Source organism: Hipposideros armiger, unplaced genomic scaffold, assembly GCF_001890085.2.
Source record: "Hipposideros armiger isolate ML-2016 unplaced genomic scaffold, ASM189008v1 scaffold_154, whole genome shotgun sequence".
NCBI classification, from domain to species: domain Eukaryota; kingdom Metazoa; phylum Chordata; class Mammalia; order Chiroptera; family Hipposideridae; genus Hipposideros; species Hipposideros armiger.
Window position 1 is genome coordinate 693,619 of NW_017731504.1, and position 9,238 is coordinate 702,856.

The following is a 9,238-nucleotide window of genomic DNA, read 5'->3' on the forward strand; positions in this document are numbered from 1 at the left end:
AGCTGTTGTTCAGCATCTTAGCTGTGGAGAGCAGTGTCACTGGCCCTCACATGTGGGATCCGAACCGGGGCCCTCTGGCATCCCAAGCCAGTCCTTAACCACCGCACCACTCGGCCGGCCCCATGAAAAATTTCTTAATGCAGGATTTATACACAATGGGAGGTCCAGAAGCAAAAATTTCTGCCTTTTTTTTTTCCAAGTTATCATTTTGTGGGCTTTTTGAGGAAGATAACATTCTCAGAATACTTACCAGATGAAAGCCAAGTTTAGGCTTAGAGCTCTTATAGAAAAAACTAATAGCAAATAAAAACACATACTTCTACTAATGAGAAATACATGTTTTAAAAATACTTTAAAACATAAATAAAATAATTAATTCTTCCTCTTCTTCATTATGTTCTGGTTGCTCTATACATGACTAATAAATCTCATGAGTTAATGATATAAAAACTTCATTTTATGGAGGATCAGTAGGTAATCAAGACAGCCATTTATTTAAACCTCAAATTATGAGTTTAAAAGATTTACACAATGGTAGTCATCCCAATTCTCTTATTCATAAGCTTTAGAACGATCTACACACCTTACTAGCTGAAGTAGGAATTTTTAGTAGGTGTTGAGTGAATGTGAAATCAGAAAAACTAAACTCAAGCCTATAGAACAAAAACAGCTTTTTAAAAGTTACAGTAAAACATTTTTGTTTCTTTTAAAGATTAAAACATATCCAGAGAGTTGAATTAAGTATGAAGAAAAGTGGGAGGTATTCCTGTGTCCTGGCAGCATGAGCACTCCAAAATGGCCTACTTCTGCCCAATCATTCATATTTTAACCATAAAAATAGGAAAACTGTAGCAAAGTTCATGGGTAAAAGGTGGCATAAGGTAGTGTTACAACTATAGACTCAGATCAGACTGACCTGTAGGCTTAAATCCCAGATCAACAGTTATAGCAATTTAACTTTAGATGAGCCTCGTAACTTCCCTAGGCTTCTATCCAGTTCCTTAGTGAAATATCTTAGTACTTGCCTCATAAGATTGTTATAAAGCTTTCAGATATAATAACAAGTTCCTAAAACACAGTCAAATTCAGGAGGTTTATCAGGTTATTTTTTTCTTCGCTATGTTTTTCTTGAAGAATAATAGTTTTCTTAGGGACAGTCCTCCACCCAAGCTCTAAAACAGACCTCATGGCTTATGAGGGAACACAAAAATACATAAGCTGGTGCTCAATCCATGCTTTGTCTAAACTAAGTAAACCATAAATAGCCAACAGAAATAGTGAGAAACAAATGGGATGTTTAAGAATCTTTGTCACAATCATCTATGGATATTTTCAGTATGGATAAACACAATTGAAGAATTGTTTTAAAACACATAACTCTAATCCTGACAGTGTTAAACTTGGAAGAAATTATTGGTATTGTAGGAGGAAAAAAAATAATAAATTCTAAAAAGAAAAAAGAGAAAAATGGCTATTTAAAAAAGCAAGGAAATGCTTCGGAATTGGAAAACAGTGGCAACTCTAAAAGTAGGCTACAAGAAATTTCTATTGAAATAGTTAATATTTAAGATTAACAGAAGCTTTAAGAAAGTATGAATACATTATAAAAAATATACAAAGCATCAATTCAGATATCTAGCCAGCTAACACATCCTGTAGTACTTGAAAGAACCGGTTACCTCTCAATTTATAATCACATTTGGAAGTTATTTGTTTTTGTTTTAATTTTTCAATTACAGTTGACATTCAATATTATATTAGTTTCAGACATACAGTACAGAGGTTAGACATTTATACAACTTACAAAATCATCGCCCAATTTTAAGATGGGTAAGTTCCAGGAATCTGAGGTGACTACCGTCAACAATACTGTATTGTATGCACAAAATTTGCTATGAAAGTAGAGCTTTAATATTCTCACAATAACAACAACAAAATGGTAATTAAGTGACGTGAAAATCTAGTGCCCACCTGGCACATACGTAGTTATTATGATATTATTGACTATTTTCCTTATGCTGTACTTTATTTACGTCTCAGTGACTATTTTGTAACTGCCAATTTGTACTACTTAATCCATTCACCTTTTTCACCCTGTCTTCCAACTCTCTTTCCATCTGGCAACATCAGTTTGTTCTCTGTATCCAGGAGTCTGTTTCTATTTTGTTTGTTTGTTTATTTTGTTCTTTAAATTCCACATATAAGTGAAATCATGAGGTATTTGTCTTTTTCTGTCTGACTTACTTCACTTAGCATAATACCCTCTAGGTCCATCCATGTTATTGCAAATGGTAAGATTCTATTCCTTTTTATGGCCAAGTAATATTCTATTATATATATGTGCCACATCTTCTTCATCCCATCATCTATTGATGGACACTTAGGTTGCCTTCATATCTTGGCTATTGTATATGCAATGTCCTTCTATTCTATTACAACTGACTTTATTTTAAAGTCTATTTTGCTGATGTAGTTTTCTTACCCCAGCTTTTTTTTTTTTTCATTTCCATTTGCCTGAAATATTTTTTCCATCCCTTTACTTTTAGTCTGTGTGTGTCTTTCGATCTGAAGTGGGTCTCTTGTAGGCAGCATGTGTATTGTATGGGTCATGTTTTCTTTTCCATTCAGCCACACTGTGTCTTTCGATTGGACCATTTAGTCCATTTACATTTAAAGTAATTATTGATAGGTGTGTAGTTATTGCCATTTTATTATTCATATTGATGTTCTTTTTTTTCTGCTTCTTAAATAAGTACCTTTCACATTTTTTGTAATATTGCTTTGATGATGGTGAACTCCTTTAGCTTTTTCTTGTCTGTGAGTTGTTTATTTTTAGAGTTTAATATATTTTCACAACTTTTAATGTAATGTCTGATAAGCATTTACTGAACATTTAACTAATAGGAAGTACTGTGCTGGCTCAGAAAGTGATACAAAAGAGGTAGTATTATGGTTTTTGCCCTAAAGTAAAGTCATATGTTACAATATAATTTTAATTGACTGTACAAATTTGATCATACTGCTATGCAAGACATAGCATATATCAAGTGTGTAAAAACTGAGAAGAGACATCTGAAAACATCAAGGATAAAGATTTATACCACATTGCTATTCAACAGTTTAGAGTTAAACCCTTTCTATGTGTTTTCTAATCTATCCCAGCAAAAATAATAGTTTATATGTATTGATTTCTGCTTACTACATAGAATAGGCACTGTGACAAATTCTTTAATATCTTATTTAATGTTCATAATAACATAGGTAGGCACTCCTTTTATTCCATTTTCTAGATCATACAGCTAGCCAATGGCAGAGCTAAGTCTTGAATTTTGGCTGCCTAATCAGGAAAAAGCAATCCACCATTTACTACACTGCTTCATAAGCACCCAAGCTAACTGCTTGATCTAGATGGGGCCCCATATCAGATAACCCATCTCAAGGAAGCCAACATTCACTGTCAGGCTGTTCTCTATATTTTTATTTCATTCTCTTCTGCAGCAACCTGAGCCTATTGTCTTTACTTAAAAGTTGCCTCAACATTATGCTAAGTGAAATAAGTCAGACAAAGAAAGACAAATACTGTATGACCTCACTTATACATGGAATCTTAAAACATCAACCTCATAGAAACAGAGAGTAGAATATTGGTTGCCAGGGACTTTGGGGGCGGGAGAAATGAGGAGATGATGGACAAAGGGTACAATTTTAAGATGGATAAATTTTGAGGATCTAAGGTAGACCAGGTGACCACAGTCAACAATCTGTAATGTAAACATGAACCTTGCTATGAGAGTAGAGCTTTAATGTTCTCACCATAAAAACAACAACAAAATGGTAATTAAGTGATGTGAAAGATGTAATTAACTTTATTGTGGTAAACATCCCACAATATGTATGTGTAGCAAATCACCACATTTTACACCTTAAACTTACACAATGTCCTATGTTAATTATATCTCAATAAAGCTGGGGAAAAAATAAATGAAATTTTAAAATTTTCTCGAAAATTTCTAGGTTTCTTTATTTCAAGAATTGTGTTTTATCTTAGTCTCCCTCCTCTGTCTTAACACATAATTTTAACATGCAGAAAATTTTAATTCAGTTCTAACAATACATGAAACAATGGGAATACGTTAGTGAAACTGTGAAGTATCCACAGCCATCATTATTACTATGATAAACTTAGTTAAGATATCAAAAAAAAAACCCACAAAATACATATTGAACTCTAACTATGTACATGGCATTGGTGTAGATTCTGTGACACATACGAGAAATTGAGAACAGAGACCCTGTTCTCAAGAGGGTCTCTTGAGAGCAGCTGCCAAAAAAGATAAATACATGAAAAGATAAATAATTCAAGAGTTATTTCTACACAAGAGAATAAGAACAAAGCTTATCTCAAGGTGTTATGTGATGACTAATTTGTTAGCATATTACACAGAAAACAGCTTCTGTAGTAAAATCATGTGAAGACTCTAGATAATATATATTCAAGGTTTCTTTAATCAACAATTTCTCATATCTTTTGTATAGTTAATGTTCATTGTGAATTCCTAAGAGTTTCATACTTTGTAATGTTTTCCAAACTTGTTTGGAAAAAGAACACTTGTTACATGAGATTTCATTGCTTTTGTGGAAAAAAAACCCAAAAAACAACAGAACTGTCTTCTGTGGGAAACCTTTCAAAGAACTAATCGGGTAAATGTTATGAAATATATACCATGCATGCTGCAACCTCATATGCCAACTTCATGGTCCACATTGCTCATGGCTTCCCTTTCTAAGAGTTGGGACATGGTCTCACAATTCTCAACAAAGTACTCTGTCTATTCACTCCCAAATGATTAAGTATAGGTGGTGAAACATTTTTTGCCATCCCTGGAATTAGTATATGAGTCAAAGGAGAAAGAAACCACTGTGATCTGGAATAAACCAGCTTCAAAGAGGAGATAAATATTGAACTGAGCTTCGAAATGTGAATGAAAAATTCCTTCATTAATTCTAAACTTTAAGCTTTTTTTTACCTAGATGAAATTATTTGCTTACTCAATCTTTCCTTTACCGTTTTGGAGAAAGGAAGGTTAAGGGACAAAAATGGAAACAGACACACTGCCAACTATAATTAGGCTGAAAATAGTTACTAAATATAGTCATTCATGTGTCAAAGGACTCATGAGAACTACTGAATAAGCACTGCTGATGGGACCTGCGTTTCTTTAGGCAGGCCTCCCCAGCCTTTGGGTGCTAGTTGTATAATATTAATGGTCACATCTCAAATTTCTCTGCCTCTTAGTCTCACCTGCATAGGAGATAGAAATCGGTCCCATGAAAAGTTAGCCCCTGCATCCCTGCCCAACTATCTCCAGAAGTCCTGAAAGAGTATCTCCAAGTTTTCATAATCTTCCGTCTCTCATCATTATCAGGCTGTGGCCTAAGCTGCTGCAGCCAAACACTGTGAGGAGAAGCCATGAGAGTGCTGATGTCAATAAAGCTGTTTGTTAGTGCTCCTCAAACGGCAAACGCTTGAGATGCCTACGTGGCACTGCCTTCCCTATAATTTTCTCTAAAGTAAAGTCCCTCTGTGTTGCAAAAAGGAAGAAGGATGTCCCCCTCCCTGCCATGTGTCAACACTCATCACTTTAGAATTAAGACAGAGTTGTCTCTGCTTTGTGCCCCTTGTCTTCCAGAGTCACTTGTGGAAATATTTTCTTCAGCTTCTGTCTGGAGCACCTTGTTGGGAGACAATTCTCCATGGGTCTCTCACATATCTGCACATCTTATGAGAGCAGAGACACCAGCTGTTTTGTTCTGAATTCTCTTTTTGCATGACATGTGATCATGCTCAATTAAATAGGCGATAATAATTTAATAATCAAATGTTGTATAACAAATGATTTTTTAAAAAGGTTCAATCTTAATAAGCATATAAAAGTTGGTTTATATTATGAATGCAGTATATTATATAGTAGATAATTTAATATTTAATACAACTGGGAGCCTTTTTTAAAAAGTCAGACCCTGCGGGAGGTCCAGGGGTTCCCTTAGGTGGAGGCAGAGACTATGAGGAAAAAGGAAAAAACGCGCAGAGACACAGGAGCGCTTTTCCAAGAAGAGAAGTGTCTCACTTTATTCTTACAGCATGTCCCTTTTATACTGGGCAGTTGACCTTTTCCAGAGTTAAACTTTTGCCCTTTTGGAAGTTGTTTTTCTCAGAACTTTTCTTCCTCCTGGTGTTTCTGTTACAGGGTACAGCCTGACCTGTTCTATGCTAATGACTAACTTATCCTAATGTTTCAATTTCTACCTATAATGGCTTTGTGGCAGGAGCTGAGTTCCTGCCCTGGCGCCTAAAGGATGTTTACTACTTAGCAATTATTTCAAACACTACTGGCTAAACAGGATCTTAAGAATTATAAGGTGCATAACTTGTCTATTACTAAGAAACTAACAGTAAAACAGAATTGTCGTAATATGTCTAAAACTCACTTATTTGGTTAAAGTAAATAAAACAATCAATATAAGATGGGGTGTCAGATCTTTATCCTACTGGGGGCATCCAAAGGGGAATTTAAATTTTCCAAGACTTAAAGCGTATCTGTTTCTCAGTCAGAGCTTCAGAATTTGTCACAATAGCAGTGCACTTGGCCATGTCAAACACTGAGGCGCAGCCGGCTCCCAACAAGACCCCCTTCTGACTCATAAGATATACCTTTTCTAATATTAGAATTGCAATGGAATTAAGATACCATTGAGTCTAGCCCCTTTGTTTTTCTGAAAATCACCATGAAGCCCAGAGGGTGGGGTATATTTCCTTACAGATGGCTAATGACAGAGCAGAACCAGAACCTCCCATTGATGAGCCTTCTGCTGAGGAGTTCTCTCTACAACCTTGCCATGCCAGACTCCAGGCCTTTACACCTGCACTGGGCAAGCCCCTCTAAGACCACTCAGAGAGAGATGATCTCCCTCCCTCAGAACAGAGATGAGACAGTCTCTTCATTGCCATAAATCATGTAAATGCAAACAAATCCAATAGGCCCAGACGTTTAAAAATGAGAAAGAATTCCTTCCTGATATATATATATATATATATATATATATATATATATATATATATGTATATATATGTGTGTGTGTATATATATATGTATATGTATATATATGTGTGTGTACATATATGTATGTATATATATACATATATAAAATATTATATATATATATATATTTTTTTTTTCTTTTTATACCATGACCCTAGTAGGAGATCAGTGGGATCGCCCTGTTCTGGGTGGGAGACAAGACTGAATGACATGGTGAATTCATGGAGTAACTCGCTGCAGCAGCCTTCCTTCTTCCCCAGGAAGCACATCCCCAGGAAGAATCAACTGTGACGGAGCCACAACTATGACGGAGCCATTGTGAAGTAGGAGAGATGATGGAGTCAGGAACTACCGTAATTCCCCATGTATAAGACACTCCCATGTATAAGACGCACCTTAATATTGGGGCCTGAAATTTGAAAAAAATGTATTACATGAAGTGATTGAAGTCAAGTTTTATTCATCGTAAAATTCATACAACTCCTCATCACTTGCAGGAAATGCAAGTAAAAAAAACCCTACAACCACTGTATAAGACGCACCCAGTTTTTAGACCCCAAAGTTTTTGAAAAAGGGTGTGTCTTGTACATGGGGAAATATGGTAACCCCAACTCTCACTTTCCATCTCCAAAATCTATGGCTCACGAGCACTTACAAATAGAAAATGTAGCTATTCCACAGGAATATCAAAGAAACTAAAGAAATTTGGTATGCTTGTTTTATCATCCTGACATATAGGAAAGAAAACTCTGAGGTTATCTTGAAACATTTCCATCTCTCTTTCGCATCGCAAACTCAGTTGAGACCAGCCTGGCTCCTGAGTCACCTTCCAGCTTTGCCACCCTGTCCCCTCTGTCCTGGGGTCAGTCAGGATGCCATGAAGACATCCAGCTGATGGCCGGCTTCTGGGTTTTCCTCTTTCGTAAAGCAATGTCAACCATTTTAAACAAGAACTGGCTCTTACAGGATCAAGATGGCACTGGTGGCACTAAAAATAAAAAGAGAAATTTGGAGAAGAGATAGAAGGGGGGAAAATGAGGTTATCAGGAAAGGACTGATTTATTTTTCCCTCTTTTTAAATTGCTCTATCTTGGATATCAAAATGCTAGGTTACAGAGCCCGCTGATTTATAGACAATATTCTTTTTATGACATACTTAGAGCACCATAGGTGCTTATGAAACATTTATCACATGCCTATGATGGGCCGCATACTGGACTGTTTCTCATATATATTTTCTAATTTAATTTAATCCCCTCAACAACATTGTAAAGTACTATCATCTCTATATCCCAGATAAGGAAACAGGGTCATAGGAAATTCTAAAAAAAGTGATTGAAACACCCTGCATCTGGTAATTCCAGGTTACTACTCATGATGTCCTCTAAAAAAATCAGGTCAGTATGGTTTTTCTCACGTTTGTGGTGAAAAGAACAACAACAAAAAAAGATATGCAGTCATATCTAAATTATAAACCCTGCTCCTAACATCAAAATTTCAAATTCATAGGCTTCTCATTAAATGCAGTCCACTCTAAATAGGCTTTCCTCCGGGCTTTCCCAAAACAGCAGGCTGAGTAATGTCACCCAAATGTGTAATGATTGAAAATGAGCCTATCTGTGTTGGGTGTATGGGAAGGTGAATAAACTGTGCTGCGTTTCCTTTCTCAATTTCTGCAATTGAAATAGACAGAAGAGTGCAACAAACCAGAGACCAAAGCATCACCCTTAAGATGAATGGCGCAGATGTGTGGCGACCATAGTCTCCCTCACACCCCTCAGAACTGGGTTGACGGCACTTCAGCCTTGTCCTCGGTCCCTCGCCTGTGTGGGGCGGGGAGAAGGGAAAGCAGAGCCTTTCCTTGTGCAGCTGGTGGTATGGAGGACAGAATGAAGAGCTTGTTAAGCAGGCAGGCAAATCCCGAAGACAAAGGAAAGGAGTAAAGAGATGAGTTATGAGCTACGCATACCCAGTTCCTTATCCCCAGCTCAGCTTTAAGCAAAAGCACTCTTCTCTCCTAAGGAGATGGAGATAGGGCAGAAGTGACCCGCTAATTCTGTCCCTTGTGCAACCTCGAAGTCTGCACATGCGCGTGCGTGTACACACATTAGAGCGAGAGGGGGAAAGAGAGAGAGAGA